Here is a 24,921-nt window from a genome sequence, read left to right on the forward strand (position 1 = left end):
TAACTGGAGCTTACAGGATAACCAGAAAACCAAATTTGGAGGATATACAACTAGGACCAAGAGCCAACCACGAAAAGGGCAGCTCTGTACCATCATTGCTGCAGCTGATACATGTCACGTTCACACAGGATACCAAGAAGTAGGTGCCAGAATCTTTGCTGAACTCCCCACAAAGAGCCAAACACTCTGGATTCACCAGAGACAGAGTGGGGAACAGAACAGGCAGACTGACTGAAAGACACTGCTGAGGGGAACAGCAGGCAAGACAGGAGAGGTCTGCTGTGCCATGTGGATTATCTCCCTGGCTGGGGATCAAACTCATGCTGCTGTGGCTAGTGATCGCTTCATAGTGCTGAGACTTTAACCCCTGTGCCACCAGGGAGGCCCATAAAATGTACCTTTTAACTTTCCAACCTCTGTAATTCAAGAAGGAAAGGTAGGAGGTTTTTGGAAATGGATGGTGAGGAAGCCAATCGAAAGGGTCTGCAATGGGCCTCCCCGGTGGCGCAGCGGTTGAGTGCTGGGCTGCGAAGCTGCCCGCAGCCTCTGCAGCGCCAGTTCGATCCCCGGCCACAGGGCGAGGGTCCCACATGGCGTGCAGACCTCTCCTGCCGCCCACTGCTCCCCTCAGCAGTGTACTTCATCACTCTGCCTGTTCTACTCATCACTCTCTGGCTTCGGTGAATTCTCTCACCCTCCCACGCCTCTGACTGTACCCAGTGCTTGTATAAATAAATAAATAAATCTTAAAAAAAAAAAAAAAAAAGGGTCTGCAATGCTGGCAATGAGGACGAAAAGCATACGTTGACACTTAAGGCAAGGACTTCCCTAGATGGGGTGATAGGAAAACAGGGTGCTGAGTGGGAGGAGAGATGGGGAGCTGTATTTTTGTGGTTCAGGAATATTAAAATTTCAGAGGACTAAAGGCCTTCAATTGAACAACGCGCTATCAGAGGAAATCCATATCTCAATTAAGTCAATACTAGAACCATGTTCCTGGAAAAGGGTATTACTTCATGATCACTCATTAAAAAAGCGTCTTTAAGGGCCTCCCCTGGTAGCGCAGCGGTTGAGCGCTGGACTGCGAGGCTGCCCACAGCCTCTGCAGCACCGGTTCATTCCCTGGCTGCTGGTGAGGGTCCCAACAACAACAAAAAAGCATCTTTGAAATTCTGGCTCTAGGTGAGGTGAATTTCAACTTGTACCCTGGGCTCACGTGGGTAAATCCCTCTCCTTGCCATTTCCACTTATCCAAATCTTTTTCAACAAGTCTGCTTTAATTGCCCTTTCTCCACACACATTTGCACCAAGTAACTTCTTCCTGTACTTTAATCTCTCATAACATTGTACCCATACTTCTCTTAAACTACTTATCTCACTTTGCATTATATTAAAGTTATTTATATACATATCCTATTTCTGGTTCTTGAGGCAGGTTATCTGATAGCACATTTCCTAGAGTCTAGTTTCTTTCACTCTGTCACTGAAGGATGAAGGATGAAAGAGTTATCACATCTCCTTCACTGTATTATTTGATGATTTCCAGGTTCTTCAAGGAAAAGGATTGTCAGGTAAACTGCTGATCTGTTTGAGGTTCATTCTAACCATAGTGCTTAACCTCTAAAAATGCCCATAATTCTGGGCCTTAATCCACCTATAGGTGGCTTCCTACTAGATTATGAGATTAGGAATATATCTTTTATGTTTTTAAATACCCCATAATGCCATTGTACATATTCAAAAGGACATTTGTTGACTTGTTTAAGCCTCAGTTGTAGAAGGGCCCTGAACTTTGTTTCACAGAATTTCTTTGTTTCACTTAAATTTCTGAGTGACTTATTTGGGAAGATATATATAGCAGCAACAGATATAACAGATTTACTCTGTGGGGGGTGGAAATATGGTTTAAGAGGAGAAAAAAATGACAAGAGGCATAAAAGAGGTATGGCTTTGTAAGAGAATTGGAGAGGAAACATCAGTGAAAGAGAGATCTCAATGCATTTCTGGAAGACAGAAGACAAACAGGCTAGCACTGACTAGTAAAACTAGTTAAAAAAAAAAAAAAGCAAAACTAAACAAAAAAACCATGGCTTAGAAAATATATGAGGAGGAGCCAGAAGAGGGACAACCTGCCAGCACAATTTCTGAGAGGCGCTGACTTGAGACAACATGCCAGAGAGAGAGAGATGGAACAGAAAACAGGGCTCCCTATCTTTATATGAACCCTCCCCTTTTTACCAAGTGACAAAACCACTAGGCAGCCATATGTTTACCTCTACATAAAAAGCTGGAGTGTTTTTTTTCTTTTTAAAGAATTATTATTTTATGCATACAAGAACTGGGGTGTAGGCCAGAGGCAGGGGAGGTGGGAGGATTCACCAGAGAGAGTGGGGAGCAGAACAGGCAGATCTACTGAAATACACCACTGAGGGGAGCAGGTGAAGCAGGAGAGGTCTGATGTGCCATGTGTGTTAGCTCCTTGGCCAGCTGGGGATGGAACTCGTGCTGCAGTGACTGGCAATAGTTTAATAGTGCTGTCTTTAACCCCTGCGCCACCAGGGAGGCCCCTGGAGTGTTTTCCATAAAGGAATCCAACAAACTATCTCTGGGGCACTAGAGCTACTAGTGTAGGTGCTGTTGTTCTAGAGCAGAGTCCTCTGCTGGGCATATGGGGGCTACACTCCAGAAACCTGGCTGTGAAGCCTATCAGTCAACCAGATTTACTATTTACATAGTTTCCATCAGTCTTTCTACCTCTAGATTTGTATATGTAAGCTCATCCCCAAGATTCATCAAACATTTAAATAAAGCCTATAGCATGACATAGAAAACTTAGATAAATAGAAAAATTGACTCTAGGGTGCTCAAAATGGAATGACTCATGATCAACAACTGATGGAAATGAAAGGTATAGAGATGAAAAAAGGAGTGGACCCAAAAGAGTGGGTCCTTAACCTTCTAGGGAAAGGATTCATCAGAAAACACCAGATGTAGTTGAACAAGGCCAGGCTTTATTAGAGACTCCTGCATGAGCAAGCCAGTGCAGGAAAGGAAAATGTAGCCTTTCAAGTGAGAGGGGAGTTAGGAGAAGATATTTGAAGGGTAAACTCATGAGACAGGGAGGAAGAGAGCAGTTTCATAGCTTACTCTGGGTTGGTCTACGCCTGGGCATGGACAGACTGATTACATTCCAACTGCACATGCGGGCTCTGGGCTTCTCCCGGCAGGAAGTTGTGCGCTAATCATTAGTTAGGATCCAACACTTTTTATCTAACCTGGTACCTCATGGTCAGGGTGGTGGGCCAAAGTGTTTACAGGCCAGGATTTACCAGCCCATGATTGAGTCCACCTGTTCAAACGGGACTTGGGGCAACTCATTCCAGGGGCTCACAATTTCTTTGACCTAGTCAAAGGAATAAGAAATAGAGATTTAAGTGTATTACTTAAAGTTGCAATATTAATTTACAGAACAGTAACAACTACGATGTTGGAAAGAAGAGAGGTATATAAACAGTTTGAGTGAAATTCTATTTATCAGATAAGGAAGTTAATAGGTACTATTTGAAGTTAAGAAATCAAAAATGGTGTGTATAACTACATCATTTAATAATATGAAAGGAATCACCAGAGGAAGGAAAAGCAAAAATTGTTTAAAGTAATTGACTGGGGATCAGGACGGGATAAGAAGGGCCAGGGCCAGCAACAAGTTGATTTTTTCCTTTAAACTGTATGCATGCATCTTTAATTCTTCTACAAGTAAATATTTACTCTGGAACCTGAATATTTTGGCTCATGACTGCTAACAAATTAACCTTTGACATGTACTGTTGGATACACTTATTTTTACCAGTACCGTTTCTGTCTTGGATTATCCAGACATTGGCTCGTGGTGCACAATTCCTAGGGGAACAGGGCTCAGATGGCATCCCACAAGGCAAGATATAAAAGAGGTAGGAAGTATAAACAGTGGGCTATTGGGTCATCATAGGGAATTTCTGCTACAGTTCATTCCAAAGAGGAAGATCTCCCCAGGCCTACTGCCGGAATAACCCTGGGTCTTACCAGACTTCCATGCTCCTGCTGGACAGAATAAGTAAAATGTCTTATATTTTCTTTTTGAAAGCACTAGGAACAGCTCAAGGATTTGCACAGCAGAATGAAAGAGGAGCTGTCACTGAGTTCCTTAGGACTCACAGCTTGAAAGGAAAGAGGAGGCCCACAGGGGGCCTGTGGACCATGCCCAGCAGGGGAGACTGAGCACTTCCACAGCCCAGGGGGTGGGACCATGGCTCTTAAAGCCACAGATCTCCTCTGTAGGCACAGAGACCCTCACAGCGGGAATCCATTCACACCAGTCACCCTTGGAGACTGCTATTTATGCTAAAGAAATTTATCCCACTCCATTGTATGTTTCTTGTCCAGAGTTCTCTTGGATCCCTTGTTTACGGCCTTAGTCCTATATTGTGAGCAGTGGAATGGACAGGCCATTGAGGAGGGCAGGGATGGCTAATGATGGGTCTGTTAGCTTTGCAGTCAGTCTTTCCTTTGTGAACCAAACCCAATTTGGATGCATTTGCTTAAAAAAAAAAAAAAAAAAAAAAAAAAGCAAAATCCCCATTTGAGGTTGAAGAAATGTTAGTTGTGTTCCATTTCTTTTATCAGGGGGAAAAAAACACTGGAAGAAACCAAAAGTTTATAATATTTATAATTCATTCTTTTGGTTGAAGTCCAAATATTAGCCAATTATTTCAGGTACAGGTGCAAATACTGCAGCTGTAGCTTCTTAAGACCGGGAGGATCTTAAAAAAATAGAGGGCCTTTTCATCACTAGGGAAATGCTAATTTTTATCTTGCAAAAAGTAAAGGGAAGCCTCTTCGGAAATGTTTTCTTTTAAAACAGAACTTAAACATATGCTACTGCTTTCATGAATCCGTGAGCCAAATCCTTATAAATCCTTTGAGTTGACAGATCAATTATTCCTTCTAACAGCTAATGAACTAATAACCCTTGGAAAATTCTCCTTCCCTGGGTTTAAAACAGGAAAAATATACTTTAGGGGGAAAAAATCAATTAAAGGCTACACAGCATTAAAATACAAATTCATTATAACTTTTTAAAGCGAGCTATATTTTGTTCAAGAACTATGCTTTTTAAATTAAAAACATATCAAATAACCTCATATTTTATAAACACCATAAATATTCTTAAAATATGCCTTAATCTCATATTGTGTCCTGTCAAGGGAATGGAATTGAGAAGGGGTAGCACAAAAGAAAAGGAAAACGAGACAGACGCTGGAGAAGACATTGGCAAGAATGGTGGGATTATTGAGTGCCTGCTCCAGAGAAGGCACTGTGGAAGGCTCTGAGGGAAGCCGAGAGAGAGGACACGCATAAAAGGAGGCGCAGGAGGAAAAGGGCATGAACAGAGAAAGGAAGAGACAGTGTTACTGATTATGGAGAGAGAAAGCTGGGTTAAACTGAGCATTTTGCTGATGGAAGGAGGGTGGAGGGAGTGGTAGGAGCTAGTAGATATTTAGGGTGGGCATTCAAGGGGTCAAACACAGGAGGACACACAGGGCTACGGCAGGGGTAAGAATGGGAGCTGTAAGAATGGGAATGCATGTGAGCATAAGGGTGAGCTCTGCCCCAAGATGGAGAAGGTGCCCTGCTGGGTGAGCTGAGCACAATGGGGCAAGGAATCATTGATCCTCTTGCAGAAGGTCAAGGATTTTAATAGATGAGGAAACTGAAGCACTGGGAAGGTGAGTAGACAACTTGCTTGTGATCATATGGCATTACACACATACACAGCTGTACTTGTATGTAAGAGAAAGTCTGTTTTTTGTTTGTTTGTGATTAAGGAACTAGAGCATGGAGGTGGTCCAGTTACTCGCTGATGGGCATTGCTCTCCTTCCTTCCTGCAATGTAGTTCTTGAGAGTGAAAAACAAAGTCTTATTTTGAATTAGTGATGGTTTATTTATTTATTTTTTACCTGTTAACTCTAGAGGATGATGCTCTGAGATCATCATGTATATTCCAGGGAACACCATAAGCTCTCCACTTTGTAAGCTCCTGGGGCACAATGTACCATGATGCAGAGACCAGGGAACCCCGAGAGTCAGATGACCTGTGCTGCACCCATAGCTCCCTTGTCACCCACCTTCATCTGTCCTAACTGTAAAATGGAGAGAGCTATCATTACACCTCAAGTTGTGAGTAAGAAACAAAATGAGATAACACTGATAAACCAGAATCCTTAGGTACAGCCTTATAAAGACCTCAGGACCCAGCTGTGAGCCTATGAGCCTGCGACGGTAAAGCCAGGGCTGGCTTCATGGTGTGCAGCCCGGACAGTCACATGGGCCCATGGGTTTGCCTGGTTTTAACACTCTGCTGTAGCCATCTTGATACTCTCACTAGTCTCTAAACTGGTGAGAAATTGGGTAAAGCTGCATGATTCAATGAGGGGAGGCCAAGAAGACATCCATCCTTAGCAGTAATTCCCAGTAGAGGTGAGGTTTGTAGTGGACAGTGTTTGTGTCTCAGCTGCTCAGCATTCACACCCATTACTTACATTTGAGAAATTCTTTGTTACACAAGTCTTGGTCAGAGGCAGGGCCAGAGGGGCCAAATGTAAGCATTTTTCTGCTTCCCTTTCAGCTAGTGTGCAGCCAGTTAGGAGCATACAGAACTCATTTGTAGTGGCAGCAACATCAGTTCTGCAGGGACAGCAGTGGTAGCCGGAGCTATGGCTGCTGGGACCTGGCACTGGCAGTGCTAGCAATCAGGAGGCCTGGCAGTGATGGCAATGAGATCTTCCCCAAGATGGTTCTGTGGCAGGGTTTTGGGTTATGGTTCTAGCCACCCTTGGTTTCTCTCAGTGTCCTAGTCAAATTCTCTAGACTTCGTGGCAAATTTTTTTCAAGTTACTCGATAGCCCTTAAATAAATTCATTCTGATTTGAGTAACCAGAAGGTGTATTGTTTGCTAAGAGTTATTTTCTGCTACAGAACTGGACTCTGTTGTGGTGGTACTACCCTGGTAATTCATCAGATGAAAGAGCAAACAAGCCCCATGACCTGAGGCAAGACTTGCCTGGTCATGTGCCTTTGAGGACGGACCTGAGTGCTTGTGCAAGCCCACGTGGAAGGGACCTTGGAGGTCATCTGGGCCACACTGCTTCTGAAAGTGGAATCCTTCCAGGATAATTTAGTCTAAATGAGATTCAAATAAAGATAGTCCTGATAACCAGAGGGTATGTTAAACAAAAAACCTTTATCATGGAGGACAAACTTAAGCTGGCTAGCTCCCAGTTACACCTTCCCAGGTCAAAGGTGATCCTAGGGCACACAAGGATATCCCTAACTGTCATCAAATTGCCATGGGTGAAGTTCAGGGAAATTTCATGCATGGCTAGAAGATGGTATGCCATTCCTTCAGAGTATATAATTAAGATGATGGCTGAGTTCCTAGTGAATTTCCAGAACATGATGGAGCTAAGGTACTATGTGATTCATAAAGCCAGGGACCACCTAGGAAAAATCCCAACAAATAGTATGGCCACAGGGAAAAAAAACAAACAAATAAAACCCAAAAAACAGATGTGTTGAACATGGTGACGCTACTTTTGGGGCTTAGGTCAAGAACGTTCCAGAAAATGGTTTTCTTTTTCTTTTATAGGCACGTTTTATCAATGCAACAAGATTTTACATTTGCCAAGTGTTTGGAAGAGGAGGTAAAAAGGTTCAGACAAGCTTATTTTCCAACACTTGAACTGAATGCCTGGCTGAAACAAAATCACTTGATCTCTGGCATTACGACTCTATTTCTACAGTGCTACTTGGCTGGGTGATTTTTCCAGTCACTGGGTGAGTGGCACTGGTTCCAGGACAGGGCCATTGGCCTGTAGCAGGGAGCAGAAAGGCCCAATTATGAGGAAGTCTCCCTGAATAGCCTGAGATGCCCCATCCAATTCTCCCTGACTAGCAGGCATGGGAACAGGGACAGAGAGGCTACACTGACAGGGATGGCATGGGGAAGATGGAGAGCCACTTGGGGTCTTACGGGGATACTCAGGCAACTGCAAGGTGAGTCTCAGGGCAGGGTTCTTAATGTCAAAGTAATAAGTAAGATCCCTTTCATTAGAGCTGAGCAAATAGTAACTGGACAGAGTTACCAAGGATGACAGTTATCACAGGTCAGGAGGGCTGAAATGAATGAACGAGAAAGAAGAAATTTGATTTGGTAAAAATTAATAAGGTGGAGGGGAGTGAGAGGGCTGAGATGGTCCAGGCCGACAGGATCCAGCACTGGAGGTTCCTAGGAGCAGGAGGTCCAAGGGGTGTCTACTCTGGAGGCAGAGGGTACAGCTGACCCCAGTCAGGGGAGGAAGAGGTAGGCGAAGGTCTGCGGGGCCCTGCTTGAGGGGGTGGGGAGTAGAGGTGCAGGTCCCTTGGGAGGTCCAGCAGCTCCAAAGGAAAAGAGAGAGGTGGGCAGGGTGAGAGAAACTAAAAGGAGCAGAGCACAGAGCACTGGCTCCTTCAGAAGGCTCTAGTGTGAGCAAAGTACTCATACCCAGGGCTTTATTTGAATTTATCACCTCTTATTAGTGTCTTTTGAAATGCGAATTAGCTGATTAACCACTGCTCATAGCCTCCCAACTGTTCTTTATTCTCCAGCATTCAGCAACTTTGTTCTAAATAGGGTAGGCCACAGTGGCCCACCAGGGGGAAATTATTCTCAAGGTTACAAGAACAGTGACCAAGGCAAATTCACTCCCTTGGGCCGGGTGGAAGCAAGTTGGGCATGAGATTGTGCCTGAAGCAGGGCTCTAAGCATCCCTGGTTTAGACACAAAGCACCTGGAAGACACTGTTTCCCTCGGGTGTTAGCCCTCCAGCCCAGCAACACGACTCATGAACAGGGCTCTGGAGAACAGACAGACTCTCTCCTACCCCTGCCCCTTTCTGTTTACTATATTCATTTTATAAAAAGGTTCATTAGTTCTAGGTCCCTAAGGAATGTCCATGCACTTGCTCCAGCCTTCTGTTGGGGCGGTGGGCTCGCATTTATGAACAACAAGGGATGACCTCTGGCAGAGCCTCGTCCGCACTTGCTCCTGCCTCCAGTTTGGCAACACGACACAAAGGCGGTGTGGCATGTATACACTTTCCAGGCTGAGCCCCTATTCAGAGGGGGCTGCAGCTTGCGCGTAATGGGCCCCCTACAGACAAAGCCAGCAAGTTTCTTAATTAAGTCTAAGTGAAAGACAGATCCCGCTTACATCTTCAGAGAACCTTCCTTCAGAACTTCAAAAACACCCTAGACTGCCTATCAAATCCAGGCACGAATAACTGGTGAACCATTTTTTCTCTTTTTAAATATAGAAAGCCAAGCCTCCGGCGCCAACTCTTCAGCCCCCTCTCACTTTCCCTGCAATTTTAGACATGCCTCTGGTTTATAAAACAGGAAACAAAGGGACTTCTTGTGTGTTGGGAGAAGCCCTCAGAGGGTCTGCATTTCATTCTGGCCTTCCCCAAAGCACTGCGCTGTCTAAAGAGCTCTTTAACTGGTTTCGTCTCATTAACATTTCCATGAGGTATCAAAGGGTGTGCTAAACCCAGCACATGTAGGTGGATCACATCGGGACACTTCCTAGTATGGAATGGTATTAAAAATTAATTATTCGCTAATTTCCTTTTCAAAAATGCGCTTGTCCAAAACACACCCCCCCCCCCCACCTCGCTTCCACCTTATCCCCAGTAACCCTCTCTCAGGCCTTTCTGTCTTCTGGACTTTGCTGTGATAATATTCTTTGCTAACAGAAGCCAATTACTCTGCAGCAGTAAGTCAGCAGAAGTATGAATTGCTTTAATTTTTCCCTCTTTTAGCGGCTGCCCAGGGTGGGTTGTGAGATGGCTGCAGTAATGAAGCTGGAATGAATACTACAGCGGCTTGGAGGCCGGGTGTCCTGCAGGGAAAATGTGCAAAAATAAAAGTGCATTTTTGTTGCGAGAAGCTAATCAATGAGTTAGAGGTTTCCCAAAACGCGCCTTCCACTCTGCATTTGCACCACCAATGCGGCTCTCCCCCATGAGTCCTGGGCACCTGACTAGCTTGTAAAAAATGTCACCTTACAGTTAAAGTGCTAAACACGCCCTGTTTTTCCTTGCTGTTCTCTTCTCCCTCCCCCCCTTCCCCTCTGCCTTTTTCCTTCTGCAATTCTTTGCTTTCTCATTAGAAATGCCCAGCAACGTCTGACAGACAAAGACACTACAAACAAAGTGTATGGAAAGGGGAAAAAAAATTAAAAAGGGAAAAAGTGCAGAGGAATTCTTCATTCACTGATCTCTAGAATACATTAATATCTGAAACTGTTGGCACAGCCTAAAATACTTGGGCAACTAACAATGCACGCAATGATTCGAAGTCTGGGATCTTCAAATAAACCCCAGTGCTGTCATGGCCACCAGGAAGGAGAAGAATGACGATATTAGCTGACCTTCATTTTGTTGTTTCTTCAGACCTGACTGCTGGACCTCTGTTTGCTTGTTACTAGGATTTCTTGGCTGAAAAATTTTAGCATTTCCCAGGCAATACAAGAGCCAGTTTATTAGGTAAATAAACCAGGCCTTAAGCAGTCTTTTCTGCTTCATAATGGGAACTGGGTGAATTGGAATGAGGGTTGAGTTGGAGTCAGGCAGAATGACTATGAATCAGAGATCTCATCATTTTTCCTGCATCCAAAGTACCAGTGAACAATGAAGACAGATCTTTACAAATCATCAAATCAAGGTGCTGCCTTTTGTTAACCATCTTCACCCACAAAGTAAGGAAGAGGAGGCTCACAGAAGTAAAGAACAAAAATAACAGCTTTCATCCCCTCAAGATCTAGATCTTCGATGACATTTCACTTGTCCCAAGTTTATGAGTAACTGGAGACTATTTTATAACACATTCAAATGGAACAAATGGCATTGTATTTCATTCATCTGTCATAATTATCCAAACGTGCTTATGTTCTCCAACCCACTCTTTTGTGACAATCTTGAGAATGTTTGAACAAAGTAAGGAACGCAGAGCTGGATCCTTTTTCAGAGGCTTTAGATCCAGAGGGCCGTCTGGCTGTCTAGACCAGCACAACTGGTATCGGGTACATTCATGTCTGTCTTTTTATCAGTCTCTCCTCCCCTCTCCTCCCCCACAGGGCAATATAAGCTCCTTGAGGGCAAGAACCAGGCAGTATCCTGTCTCACGGAGCACAGCACTTAGCACCCAAGACACCTCTGTTGAAGGAAATGATTTTTTTTTTTTTGCCTGCCTTTAAAATATTTTTAAGGCTTTCAGCTGCCACACCCAAAAGGAGTGAGATTTGCTTCCAGAGTTCAGCTTTATTTTGCAGAAGTCATGACTGGAGCAGAGGCCCTGCAAGTCAGCACTGCACTGCAGCCTGGTCCACCCAGAGGCCAACTGGGCTTCCAAAGCAGCATCTCCATTTTACCTGCTTTGTGATAGGTTTCTTCCCTTTTTCTCTCATAAATTTTATTTACTTCCTAAAGTATGGTATTTCTCCCACAGAAAATGAACATAGGTGTTCAAGTCTCCTGTGGTTCCCAATCTCCACATATACTTATTCAAAAAGTTATGCAGTCAGTAGAGTCACTGTATTGGAAAATGTAAAGACAGATGGTTGTCAGACTCCAGGAAGTGAGAAGAAGTTATGTGGGATATGTGATCCCAAAATGGCTTTAAAAGGTAATACATGTGCATTACACGTATACACAGAGAAAGACTGGAAAAATATACCAAAGATATTAATAGTGGCTGTTTGCAGGTGGTGTATTTTTTATTTTGTTTTCTATTTTGCCATTTTCCTACAGTAAGTCTATTATGTTTTTTAATCAGAAAAATCCTTCAATAAGCTTTTTGTAAAAGAAAAATATTAGTAAATGAGCTAGATTTCTGCCTCAAGAGTTTTGAAATATATACTTTAATACAATAATACACAACTAAGTGGTGAATCACACACACACAAAGACACATACACAACACACAAATGTGTGCTTCCTGAGTATATCCACGCCTAACGCTATATATAATAAACATTTGAGGGTGGGGAAGGGGTGTCCGTGGCCATTTATTTATTTGCAAATTTACTGAGACAAAAATGCTATAGGAGTCTCAGGGAGTTTTCTCTCTTAGCTTGAAGCAACAAGGATTTTTAAAGGAGATGATACTCACAGATGCTCAATTACTCTGAATAGGTGTAACATCCCAGGCTAGTGGTTCACACCTGTCAACCAGCTGTAAATTAGCATTTCAAAACCCTTCTAAGCTAACTCTTTCAGTATAAGGATTCAGCACTTTGCAGAAAAGTGCTTAGTGCAAACTGGGGTAAAACCCCTTCCTGTCAGGGAGGAGTAGCCCAATGGGATGTAGGAAACCCAACCTCCAAATAGAAGCCCACAGACCTAGGGGTCCGAAATGACCAAGCCAGGAATTAGGAATAAGAACTTGCTTTAAATGTTGAGTTGGGTACTGGAGGAGCAGCAGCTCTATGGGGGGCTGGGAGAGGGGCAGGAGGGTGAAATGGTATATTTACTAATATTTACTCATCAAGGTTTACTCTTACATCACTTTTTGTTGGTTCATTTCAGCTCCTATTCCTGCAAGGCCACAGCTAGAAAGTGAGGGAGAGGAGAAATTCAGAACAATTAAATACCTGCTTCAACTCCACACATTCCCTTGAAAATGTAATTTTAATGTAAAATGGAGTTAGGTAGTCCTAACTGCTCAGGAAACAATAAAAAGGAATTGAGAGCTTCACCGATCAGAGAGAGTCTCAGACAATGCCTAGGAAGGCAGGAAATAAATTTCTAAAATATGTCATCTCTTCACATACATGCAAAAGAAATCTTGAGAATTCCACAGGAAAAATGCACATCCATTTAAAAAGGAAACTCTGAAGTACAAAAACTGAAGAGAAAAAGCTGTTTTGTAGAATATAAAACACCGTTTAAGACATGGAAGGAAAAGAGCTCATCAGTATTTCAGAGGAAAGCTTAACTTACTCCCATTTCACAGCTTCTCAGAGCAGGGCTGGGCTGGGCCCTCAAAACCCTAAGGACCGAGCACTCCCTGCTCCCCCAGCCCCTCCTGGCTTTTCTTTCTGTGTGATTGTCTTTTTCTACTGGGCATCCCACTTCTTCCAAGGGTCCTTCCTTTTCTCAGTATTTGTTTAATTGACAGGTTTTCAAACCCTTTACTCTTCATTTTTTTATGTCAGTGTAATAATTCATAGTAATCTCTCCCTGAAGGTGAAGGTTACAAATCCCCACTACTGGTGAGAACTCAGTTAAGGAGCTTAAAATGTTATGGAGAGAGAAATGGGTATAAGGTGGTAAGTGAACCCAAGAAAGCCCTCTAAGAGAGCAAAGAAGACAGAAATGGGAATTCTGAGACCATCAAGGACAGTTTAATTTTATAACCAAGGATTGGCTGACACCTGTCCCCCACCTACCAACCAGATCCAGAGATGCAGCTTTAGTGACACTTTCTTCCCACTTCTTCTGACATCTTTCTTTCATTCTTGACCTTTCCCTCTCCTCCTTTACTCATCCAGAAAATACTAAGGGCCATGCCAGGCACTGTGCTAAATGATGGTTCTCCTATCTTGTAAATGCTAGGAGCCCAGGGACCAGGTCTAGAGTGTATCTTTGTACTTTGCACAGACAGAACAGCCAGCCTTAAAGCCTTCCTAAGTGAATGACCAAATGAACAAACAAGACACGGCCTCTACTCTCACGTAGCTGAAAGTTGAGTGAGGGACCCACACAAACAGCCAGCGCATGATGCAAGGATCAGCAGCCCAGAGGCACTCAGCATAACCCAGACCTGGGAACCAGAGCAGTGGCTCTCAACTGGAATGTTAGGCTCCCCTGGAAAATCTTAGGGTTCCAATGTGCTACACTCCCAAGCACTTAACTCAAAATTATGGGGATGGGCAATCAAGGCATTGGTAGCTTTTAAACACTGCAGGTGGTTCTGATGTATAGCCTGAGTAGGAAAGCGCTGTTCTGGATCCTTTCTACTCAGTGAAGACCAGGAGGCAGCAGTGTCCACATCATCGGGAGGTGGTCAGACACACAGTTTCAAGCCCTGCTCGACCAGAATCTGCACTTGAACAAGATCTCCAGGTGCTGGTATGAACTGCTCTGCAGGATGAGCCATCTACACTGAACTCTGAATGACTAAAAGGTTAGCAAAGGGGAAGAAGGAACGGAAAAAAAGTGGGTATTGGGGCAGAGTTAGCAATACATGCAAAGGCAGCAAAAGAACTGAAGGCCTAAAGTGGGGGGGGCAGCTGATTCAGAACGACTGGATCCCAGTGCTAGTCCTAGTCCTCTTCATAGAGGGAAGGCGGGAGAGGCGGTTGTGTGTATTGGGAGGCAGTGTGGTTAAGGGAGGGGGAGCTGGAAGGAGGAAAGTAGAGACTTGGCCTGCTAAGCTATGACCTTGATCCTGAGGGTCCTGGGTGCCAGCGGAGGGCTGTTAAGCTGGGGAAGTCTTGATGAGGTCCCCTGAAGAAACATTGCTCTCCCTAGCTTCAGCGCTTCAGTTCATTCCACACCTTTAACTGGCTGCTCCTTACCTCAAACCATCAAAATCCCATCCATCTTTTCTATACCAAGTCAAAAGCACTCCACTCAAATGGGCCATCACAGCCGCTCTGTTTCTACAGTTACATTTTTGTCTGCCATCTTATCTCTCCTACTTCTAAACCAAAACTTGTCAAAGAACAGTTTCTTTTGTGTGTGTGTTGATTTTTTAATTATTTATTTTATTTTTTACATCGTTGTTCATTTTAAATATTTGCTTCCCCCCACCCCCTCAGGTGTAGTCCCCATAGTTTCCTTCCCCAAGGCACCCATGCACCATCACCTCCTTCCCCTGAGCACCTCCCTCCCTCCTTCTGATCCCTCTCCTTCCTCCTCCCCTGCAGGATGTCTGTGATTTATAATTGTCTGTTTTTGCTTTGTTGTGCTTTGTACTATTACTATTTTTTTACACTGATGTCTTATTTAGTTCCCCTCTATTCCTGATATAAGTGAAACCATGCGATATTTTTCTTTTTCCTTCTGACTTATTTCACTGAGCATGATTCCTTCTAGCTCCATCCACGTTGCTGTGAATGGCATGAGTTTATCTTTTTTGATTGCTGAATAATATTCCATTGGCATATATACCACATCTTCTTGATCCAGTCATCTATTTGTGGGCATTTGGGTTGTTTCCAGTTTCTACCTACTGTAAATAGTGCTGCAATAGACATAGGGGCACAGGTGTTCTTTTGCATCAATGTTTTTGTGTCCTCAAAGAACAGTTTCTAAAGATCATCTATTTCGGAATCATCTGAGGGTACCTCTTAGATAATAAAACTCAAGACTCACTGAATTCAGTTCTAGGCAATGTAGACCCCAGATGTTTATATTTAAAAAAGGACTCCACATAAGGTTCATGAGCACCAGAGCTGGAGAATCAGAGTACAAGACGGCAGTCTCCTTAATCTCTGGGCCACGACATAAATCCTAGAATCAATCCTGCACCTCTGTGTGAAAGCTCAGTACACCATTACTTGGGTAGATGAGTAAATGAAGTGTTTTAATTTCTTCTCTCTACTCATCCATGATTAAATAACTAATCAAGGCACTTCCAAAAACAAACCAAGAAAACTTACAGGACCTTAATGAAATACAACAAACCACTCCCTTGTTCCTGATTGGTAATCAGTCCATTGGTTTAGGTGCAGAAAGGGCTTTTCTCCCAGAGCCAGGACTATGTTTCTCTCATTGTGGATACAAGACAGACAAGAGCGAATAAAACTTTCCCACAGAGGTGACGTAAGGACCAAAAGAAATATTGTACGTCTTTGAAAGCACCGAGGAAACTTCTTCTTCTTTTTACTATGAACTGCTTAAATTGGTCATTTAGGAACTAAGAAACACTAATCACAGGCTCTCTCGTATTACTGTGGTTGGGAGGCTTCTTTATCTTTCCCACTAGACTTTAAGCAACTTGAAGGCGGGACTATGGCCGATGCACCGCAGGATCCTCTCTACAGCTCAGCATCCCGGAAGGGACTCAATAAAAATGTGATGAATGAATGAAAGATGACTATGTCACAGAAGCCCAAATGTAATAAATAATAGTTCATTTGGAATCTGCACCTGTGTGGGAATTCTCAGCACACCTGCTGAGGCTAGTGACTCCTGTTTTCTCAGCCTATCAAGAGGGCAGCTGCTTCCTTTCCTCTGTGACCTTCTCTCATTCATCTAACCTGGAAAGGGCTGGGTTTTCCCCAACACAAAGACTCTCACAACATGTAAGAGCCCAAGTAAAAAGACATGCCCTTTAGTGTCAATCTGGTAAAAGTCCATTTCAACATTTGTTTCATTGGAACTTTCATAAAATGAAAATAAGTTATTAGATGTACAGGTTACATTAGTTAGTGGAGCTGTTATACTACTAAATTTTTAAAAAATGATAACATTGTCACATTTTTCTTCACTTGAATTACCAAATTCATACAATGAACAATTCCTGATTTCCCAAAAATCTACTTTTACACATACCAAACCCATCTTGAAAAGCAGAACTGTTACTCTAGTTTACATTTACACCCCAAATGTGTTACTATTTCATATCCATGTTGCTCAGGAAATAGTCTTGATAGATGGATCTTGAGGTGATTATGCTAAGTGAACTAAGTCAGAAACTGAAAGACAGTTACCGGATGCTTTCACTCATTTGTGGAATTTAAATAACCAAAGAAAACAAACTGACAAAAGCACAGCAAAAATACTTTCTTAGACTCTGAAAATACTGGTTACCAGAGGGAATGGGTGGTGGGGGGCAGAGGAAGGAAGGGGTAGGCAGTGGAGTTTTGGTGGCGGGAGAGGGAAGCATGTGCACACGTGGAAGTGAGAACATGTACTCCTAAAATTACAGTTGTGTACAAAAAATTTAAAAATAAATTGTAATTTTAAGGGACTATTTCTCTTATAGGTATGACTTTTAAATACAATGGGAAAACTTTTTTTTTGTTTTTTTATTATTTAAATTTTATTTTTATATTCCCCTTACAATTACAACCCCTTTATTTTGTTTATTTATTTATTTATTTATTTATTTTAATTTTATTTTTATATTCCCCCATACAATTGCAAACGCCCCATTCTGACCCCAATCCTTCCCCTCCCGCCCCCCACCCCCCAAAAGTGTCTCTGGTTCATAGTTTTTTGTTGATTTTGATTTTCACTTTCTTATATTCATTTTCCTGGTCCCTTATTTAAGTTTTCTAGATTCCTGCTATGAGTGAGACCATCCGGTATTTTTCTTTTTCTTTTTGGCTTATTTCGCTGAGCATGATCCCTTCCAGCGCCATCCATGTTGCTGCAAATTGCATGTGTTTATCTTTTTTGAATGCTGAGTAATATTCCATGGTATATATGTACCACATCTTCTTGATCCAGTCATCTATTTTTGGGCATTTGACAACCCCTTTATTTTGACCCCTTATTTTTCCCCGCCCCCCACCCCCCATAGAGTGTCTCTGGTTCATAGTTGTTTGTTGATTTTGATATTTTCTTTCTTATAGTTATTCTTTTTCCTGGAAAGCTTTTTATGTAGCAACTGCACATGGAAATTGAGACTCTGGCTTTCCTTAACAACTCAGAAGAGGTAGGCCCACATGACTACCTTGCATGTATTCATAAAGGGGCTGACTATTTTGTGAGACAGGGCACTTTTAACTCAACTCCCCTTCACCCCAGGTTCACTCATCTTTGCACTTGCCTGATTTTGCTGGCCTAGGTGACCACAGAGAAGAAGGCCTGGCTTCGTTCCCAAAGCTACATATGTTCACGTATTGTTAATAAACTGAAGAGTAAAAGCACAAGCTTGCATCGCAGGGTAAGAGTATTAGTCACAAGCCCCAACTTTTGAGTTGGGCTGAAGGAATCCAGAACCAAGGACTGGGGGCTGTGTTCTAGTGGGGGTTAGAGTTCTGGAAGGTTTACTATCCACAGTCTGGCAGAATGAGAGTGGTATTTCAATGTGATCAAGATGTACAGGAGGAAAATGAGACTTGAGATGAGAACACTTGGGGTGTCCACTCAGGAGGGCGTGGAAACAGCAGAGGAGCCCCCTTGAGAGTAACAGTGAGAACACAGAGGGAGAGATGGGGGCATAAGTAATGCTATTGGCCTGGGGAGAAGGTGGCATTAGAGGAGGAGGGACAGTTAGGACTTACAGCATAAAGAAATTATGCAGCCTGAGTTGTCAAACACACAAATACTGGAGAGAGGCTGGCTGCTGGGGTTTCCAGCGTGCAGAGGTGTGTGTATGTGGGATGTGTGCTTACAGTGGCTGGGTGGGAGGCTGCAGATGATGAATTTTGGTTGGAGACATGTTGAGTGCCAGGAAATGACAGGACGGGGAGACACAGAGTGGCAAGGACAACTAGAAGCACAGGAGGAGCTATCTGAAGGAAGAGCAGAGGTCCGACGATGATGTGCACCACCCAGCCAGAAACATTCCCGCTCCTTTCAAGAAACAGCAGAGATTTCATTCTTTGATATGTAGCCTTAGAAACCAGCCCAAACTGTTGTCCTGGATACTCCCAACCAGTCTAAGTTTTTACTGAGTCTTTAGCATGATGGATGGGGCTCAGTTTACCCAGGGACAGTAAAATCAGATGAAAGGGGTTAATTACAGCTGTTCTCTCTCTAGGTAGGTGCAAAACAGCCACATCTATTCAAATAGCCAATTGATCATTATAACTTTTCGCTTAAAATAACCACCCCCTTTTAAAGCCATATTCCTGCTTCTCAAAATTCCTCATATAAAGAACCCAAAAGTGGAAGATGCCAAAATAATCCTAGACCTTAAAGAGGCCTTGATTTATCATTTCACAACTGGTTCCCATGCACTGCCCCCTTCCCCATGCCCTTTCCACTTTTTCAGAACTTAACTATAAATTCTGCCATCAGATCAGGGGAGGCAGGCATGGTGGTGATGGATGTCAGACCCGGGTGGGGAAAGGTGAAGTGCAGTTCCCAACTGGGAACAGATAAGCATGCAGGCTGGCAAAGGCTGCCTACAGATTTCTCACAGACTGCTCTAGTTACAACTTAAGCAGCCACCCTCCCTCCCTCCTGCTCCCTAGGCCCTGCCCATCTGCCATTTCAGGCCTCCTCTGCTGTTAACTTCTAGCAGCACTCACTCCCTCTTCGAGCAAACAATACTTCACTCCTGCTTCTTCCTGGCTTGGGCTCTTTTTTTTTTCTTTTTTTTTTTTTTTAAAATCACATTAACCAATTCTACCTAATTAAAAACTAAAGTTGATATTCACCTGGGTTCCCGTAACTTTAAAAAAAATTCCCTTTTTCCAAAAAGAGCAAATAAACATATACATGAAACAATGAGATCCAAGCACAAGAATCAATCAGTGATACAAGGAAATAAGTCACAAAATCTAAAAATAACCACTTATTCTTTGTTCCTGTCTCAGGATTTTTTGCTGCACAGGAATTGGATTCTTTCTTGCTTTAACTTGTAGGTTTCACTTTTAAGCAAAGGGGGTACTTTTCATTTGCTTGGGGGTTGCAGTGGTGGGTGGAGGAGTGGGGGGGTTGTATGTGTGTGTGCGCACATGTGTGCATGCGTGTGTGTGTAGAGGGGAGTCAGCAGGGGTCCAAACGACACAAGAGACTCCAGGTAAGTGGAATATTTCAGGGCAATCTGTGACACCATACTTCTTTCTTTCTGTGCTCCCTCCCCTCCACCTGGTCTTCCTCTATCTGGCACCCTGAGATCCCACACTGCTCTCCCTGCCTATCAAGATCAAGATACACAGTGTACCTCATCCAGGCCTGCCTCCCCAGCCCATGCCCTAGATACAAAGTTATTTTACCATCAAAGCTCAATTTCCCTAATATGGACAATCTACTGGTGGTTTTTTTTAAAAATCAAATTACATTACTCTAAAAGGTAAATAATATGCTCTTTGACCACTCTCTACCCCAACATACCCAGTCTTTGCATCTGTCTTAGTCATTTGTTGACATAAACGGTTTATACAGGTCATAATTTGGCAGTCAGGTTCAGTTTGTTGTGTTTGAACCTGCAGTGTTTTAAAAATTGGCAAATTTCACATGAAATCAGGCTTTTTCCTTAAAAAAAAGGTGGCAGCTGATCTGGCAGCCCAGACCCCAAAATACCAGGTGGCAGCAGGTTTCAGGGGCTGATGAGCCAACACCTTAACCTGTTCAGAGGGACACACAGGCTTCAATTCACAGGGGTGCTGACTCCTCCAAACCCTTACATGCCTGGTCATGGCTCTCATTTTCTTTACCTGGTTGGCATTTGAATTTGTAAGCACTGGCGTAAAGGACTCCCTAAATTAGGACACACTTTTGTAAAAAAATTTCACAGATTGAAGAGAAGAAATATTTTGAGATATGGGACTTTCCTAGCTTTCTGCTGGCCATCTTCCATGTGTAAACCAAACATTCATATTTTTCACATTTATAAGTGATTCAAGAAATCTTCTAAAAACAAGTCACTGATGGTTCCTTCACTATGAAGACTAGGAAAAATCACGCTGGTAGAGGAGGAGGAAGACTCCATCCAGGGATGAAGGAGGCATGCTCAACAGAGGCATGTTCTGCTTTGGTTGCAGTGCGCTCTTCCCCTCTCCTCCTCCAGCTCTTAAATTTTTTTTTTTTTTTTTAAAGATTTATTTATTTATGCATAAGAAGAACTGGGGTACAGGGCAGAGGTGCAGGGAGTGGGGTAAGAGGATTCAAAAGAGACAGAATGGGGAGCAGAACAGGTGGACTGACTGAAATACACTGCTGAGGGGAGCAGCAGGTAAGACAGGAGAGGTCTGGTGCACCATGCTGTGTCAGGTCCCTGTCTGGGGATCGAACTCACACTGCAGTGGCTATAGATAGCGTCATAGTGCTGCGACTTAATGCCTTGAGCCACCAGGGAGGCCCTTAAGTTTCCTTTCTTTCATCTATTTTTTTTTTTTCCTCTTTCTACCCTGCCCTCATCTCCCTCCTTGACTTAACCATGGTCGTCTTCGGCAGGAACCCATAGCTTTCAGCAATCTGCCTGTCAGATCCACTTAACCTCAATGCTCAACACTATGGTGTGTCATGGAAAGTTAAGGACTTTTAAGAGGGACCATGGAAAGAAAAAGTTTACCAAGTGATGACCACAAACCACTAACACTGGCCACATGCGGTCACCGTTCTTTGCAAAACTCAAAAGTTTTATCAAACTCTCAATGGGGGGCCTTCTAGTCTATGCAGGTCTAAGGGATGATTTCACATGCATCCAAATCAAATCTTTCAGGAAAAAGAAAACAAATTCAGAAAACCAGGAGGTCAGGAAGTGCACGGGGTCCCTAGAGCTTCCAAATTGCTGACTGGCAATAGAGACACTAGAGGAATGGCCAGTGAGTCAGAGCCAAGGTTCTATCCTCGCTAATTTTATGGCAGTGAGAGGAAGGACGAGCTCAGAAAGAAATGCTTCTCCTTGCGAGCAGCTTCACAAGTTACATGTAACCCTAGCTTATCCCAGCTTACTTCAATAACCTATTATCATTCTCCATAAGACTGTTTTGAACCTTTAAATCAGGAAATTCCTGGCCTTCCTGCATTGCCCATGCTGCCTGAAACTCAAAGATCCTAGAGAAATTACGGTATATGAGTTAGCCCTTATTTTCAATGGCTTTTTTTTTTTTCTGTTTAAAAATTGTGGTTACATAGACATAACATGAAATTTTCCATCTTAATGTATAAACTCACAGGCATTACATTACATAATATGAATTACATTCCCAATATGGTACTATTGCTACTACCTTAATCCAGAACTTTTTCATCATCCCAAAATGAAACCTCATCCCCATTAAGCAATCTTTTCTTATTCCTCCCAATCCCCAGCCCCTGGCAACCACTAATTTGCTGTTTGTGTGTAATTTGCCTATTCCAGATATTTTGTATCAATGGAGTCATATAACATATAGTCTTTTGGGCCTGGCTTCTTTCATGTAACCTAATGTTTCAAGGTTCATCCAAGAAGCAATACTTCATTCCTTCTTCTGGTCAAATAATAGTCCATTGTATGGTGTGTTGTTCATTGCAAAGTGAATAAAGGTGTTTGGATAGCACATTGACCGCAGGCTACCAAACTTAAGGTTATTGAACTGTTGATATGTCTTTTCTGCGGTCCTCAACATTTGAATATTGTAGACTAATGGACCAAATCCAAACATACTCTAGTCATACCATTCATAATCTAATAAATTTTCTAGCCCTCCTCAAATTTCATCTTTCCAGATTGACTAATCCTTAAAAAAAAGTTTGCAGACTCAGAAAATCCTCATCCACATTATTTCAGTTGCCTTTCAAATAAATCTAACTCAAAGCCAATCATTTTGCCAGCTTCTAGAAGCCAGAAATCAAAAGATACAATGAAAGACCTAGTGGGAAAATAAATATCCAAACAATTCTACCACAACTTTTGGGATAGAAATCTAAATTATAATGACAGTTCACAAAGCACATAAGCTTAATATGCTTATAATGCTTCTTACCTTTTGGATGGCCAAGTTCTTCGGAGAAAATCACTAGTACCAATGTTGCTTTCCTGAGTAGTTGAAGCTTTATGAGCCTACACGTGCAGCATTTATCATGTTTGCCTAATGTACCATCATACTCACCATCATACACTGAAATCATTCATCTCTGGCTTAATACTAAATTTGAAAAATACATGAAGCCATTCAATGTTCTTGCTCAGATGCTGGATACTATCCTCATTTCAGATTGTTTGAATGTGATCTTTCTCCACCACCCTGTGCTTCCCTCTTTCCAAGTCTGGGAAGTTTATAGGAATTTTTTTTAAAGCTATATTTATTTATGCATACAAGAAATGGAGTACAGGCCAGAGGTGCAGGGGGTGAGAGGATTCACCAGAGACAGAGTGGGAAGCAGAACAGGCAAACTGACTGAAATACACTGTTGAGGGGAGCAGTAGGCGAGTTGGGAGAGGTCTGCTGTGCCATGTGGGTTATTCTCTGGCTGACCGGGATCAAACTCTGCTATCTGCAGAGGCTGTGGATAGTTTCATAGTGCTGTGCTTAATCCCTTGCACCACCAGGGAGGCCCGGAATTTCTTTTTCATCTGCATGTTTTCAAGTTTTATTGTACTAGGCCTTGCCATAGGTCTTTTTTTCATTTCTAAAGTTGAGTACCTAGTGGATTCTTGTCTGGTCACTCCTGTCCTTCAGTTCTAGGGAAACTTCTTGTATTATTTCCTTTGAAAATTTGTCTTCATTGTGCTATTTCTATTATTTGGATTTTGGAGTGAGGCTCTAATTTTTAAGGTCTTCCACTCTCTTTTGGTTCTATTTTCTCGAGGATTCTTCAACTTTACTTCCAATCTTTAAAACAGTGCGGGGAGAGGTAGTGGTCCTTTGTTTACATCTCTTTTTTCATGGACAACTTTTCATAGATCTTTTTTCCCCACAAAGAAATAACTGAATTATGGAAGCCAGATCAGTTATAAGACATTAATTCCAGCCTTGTGCCTTATAGTTCTTTTTTTTTTGCTTGGTCCCTGACTCATAGAATCTTTGAGAGATTTAAAAATTTTTTTTCTACAAGTCTCTAGAAGTCCTCATTACCAGAAAGAACTAAGGACACAATGCCTTGTTTATGATTATGATAGCAAAAGTATAATCTGACTTTAATTTTTTTATCAATAAAGTCATACACCTGCAGAAGTTGGCAAAAGTTAAACTAATGTGAAGCCTTAAGTTAAAGAGGATATCCATCAGTTTCCAAACTAAGTAGCACATGCATGACAGACCATTTTTCATAAAATTTGGCTGATAGAGAAATGGTCCACCTGCTGCTAAGATGATCAAAACACAAAAACAGAACCATTTTCACACGAGGAGATAAAGCTGGGTTTCAAGAGGTGGCTTTAGTCTTCAACTTTGCGAAATGCAGCTAAGCTACATCACTCAGGCTAATTCATGATTTTCAACACACTTTTTAAATAAGTAATGGAAATAAATACTTCTTAAGTATTCCTATATTTTGTTATATTGTATAACACACTTCCAGATGGCTCCATGCTCTGTGACACATCAAGGAGAGAAGGTGGCTGGCTGGAGCAGACAAAGCAAACCAGGGTGTGACAGGGTTTTATGGATGCTGCCCGTGAGGGTGGGAGGAAGGCTGAGAGAGAGGTGTTTATTTTTATTTATTTATTTTTTAAAGATTTATTTATACAAGCACTGGGTACAGTCAGAAGTGCGGGAGGCTGAGAGAATTCACCAGAGCCAGAGCGGGGAACAGAACAGGCAGACCGACGAAGTACACTGCTGAGGAGAGCAGAGGGCGGCAGGAGAGGTCTGTGCGCCATATGGGACCCTCACCCAGCAGCCGGGGATCGAACCATCGCTGCAGAGGCTGCAGGCAGCTTTGCAGCCGAATGCTCAACCACTGCACCACTGGGGAGGCCCTGAGAGAGAGAGGTGTTTAAAAGGTATTTTCTTCAAAAGATGATAGAGAAGAGCAGTGGAGAGAGGAAGACAGGAAAGCAGGAAAGGAGAAAGGTGGGGAGGAAGACTAGAAAGAGAAGACAGGAAAGAGGAGGGGAGAGGACAGGGAGAAACGGGAGAACCCAGGAGCCATTGATTCAATCTCAAAATTGATGTTTTTTCTAAAAATTTGCCTTGGGTCTAGAATTTATGTATGCCACCTGGCAATAAAGGTACTTTTGAGGGGGAGGGAGAGAGGAATATTTAAACTTAAGCACATTATAGCAATTAAATT

At 42.7% G+C, this 24,921-nt stretch overlaps 1 protein-coding gene across 1 annotated transcript in view; it reads right to left on the bottom strand.

The window, feature by feature from the left end:
- Window positions 1–24,921, bottom strand: part of STX8 (syntaxin 8) — a 235,922-nt gene that overhangs the window by 51,097 nt on the left and 159,904 nt on the right. The window lies entirely within an intron of this gene.

This window comes from Talpa occidentalis, unplaced genomic scaffold (assembly GCF_014898055.3).
Source record: "Talpa occidentalis isolate TD23 unplaced genomic scaffold, MPIMG_talOcc4v2.1 talOcc4.7, whole genome shotgun sequence".
Taxonomy (NCBI): domain Eukaryota; kingdom Metazoa; phylum Chordata; class Mammalia; order Eulipotyphla; family Talpidae; genus Talpa; species Talpa occidentalis.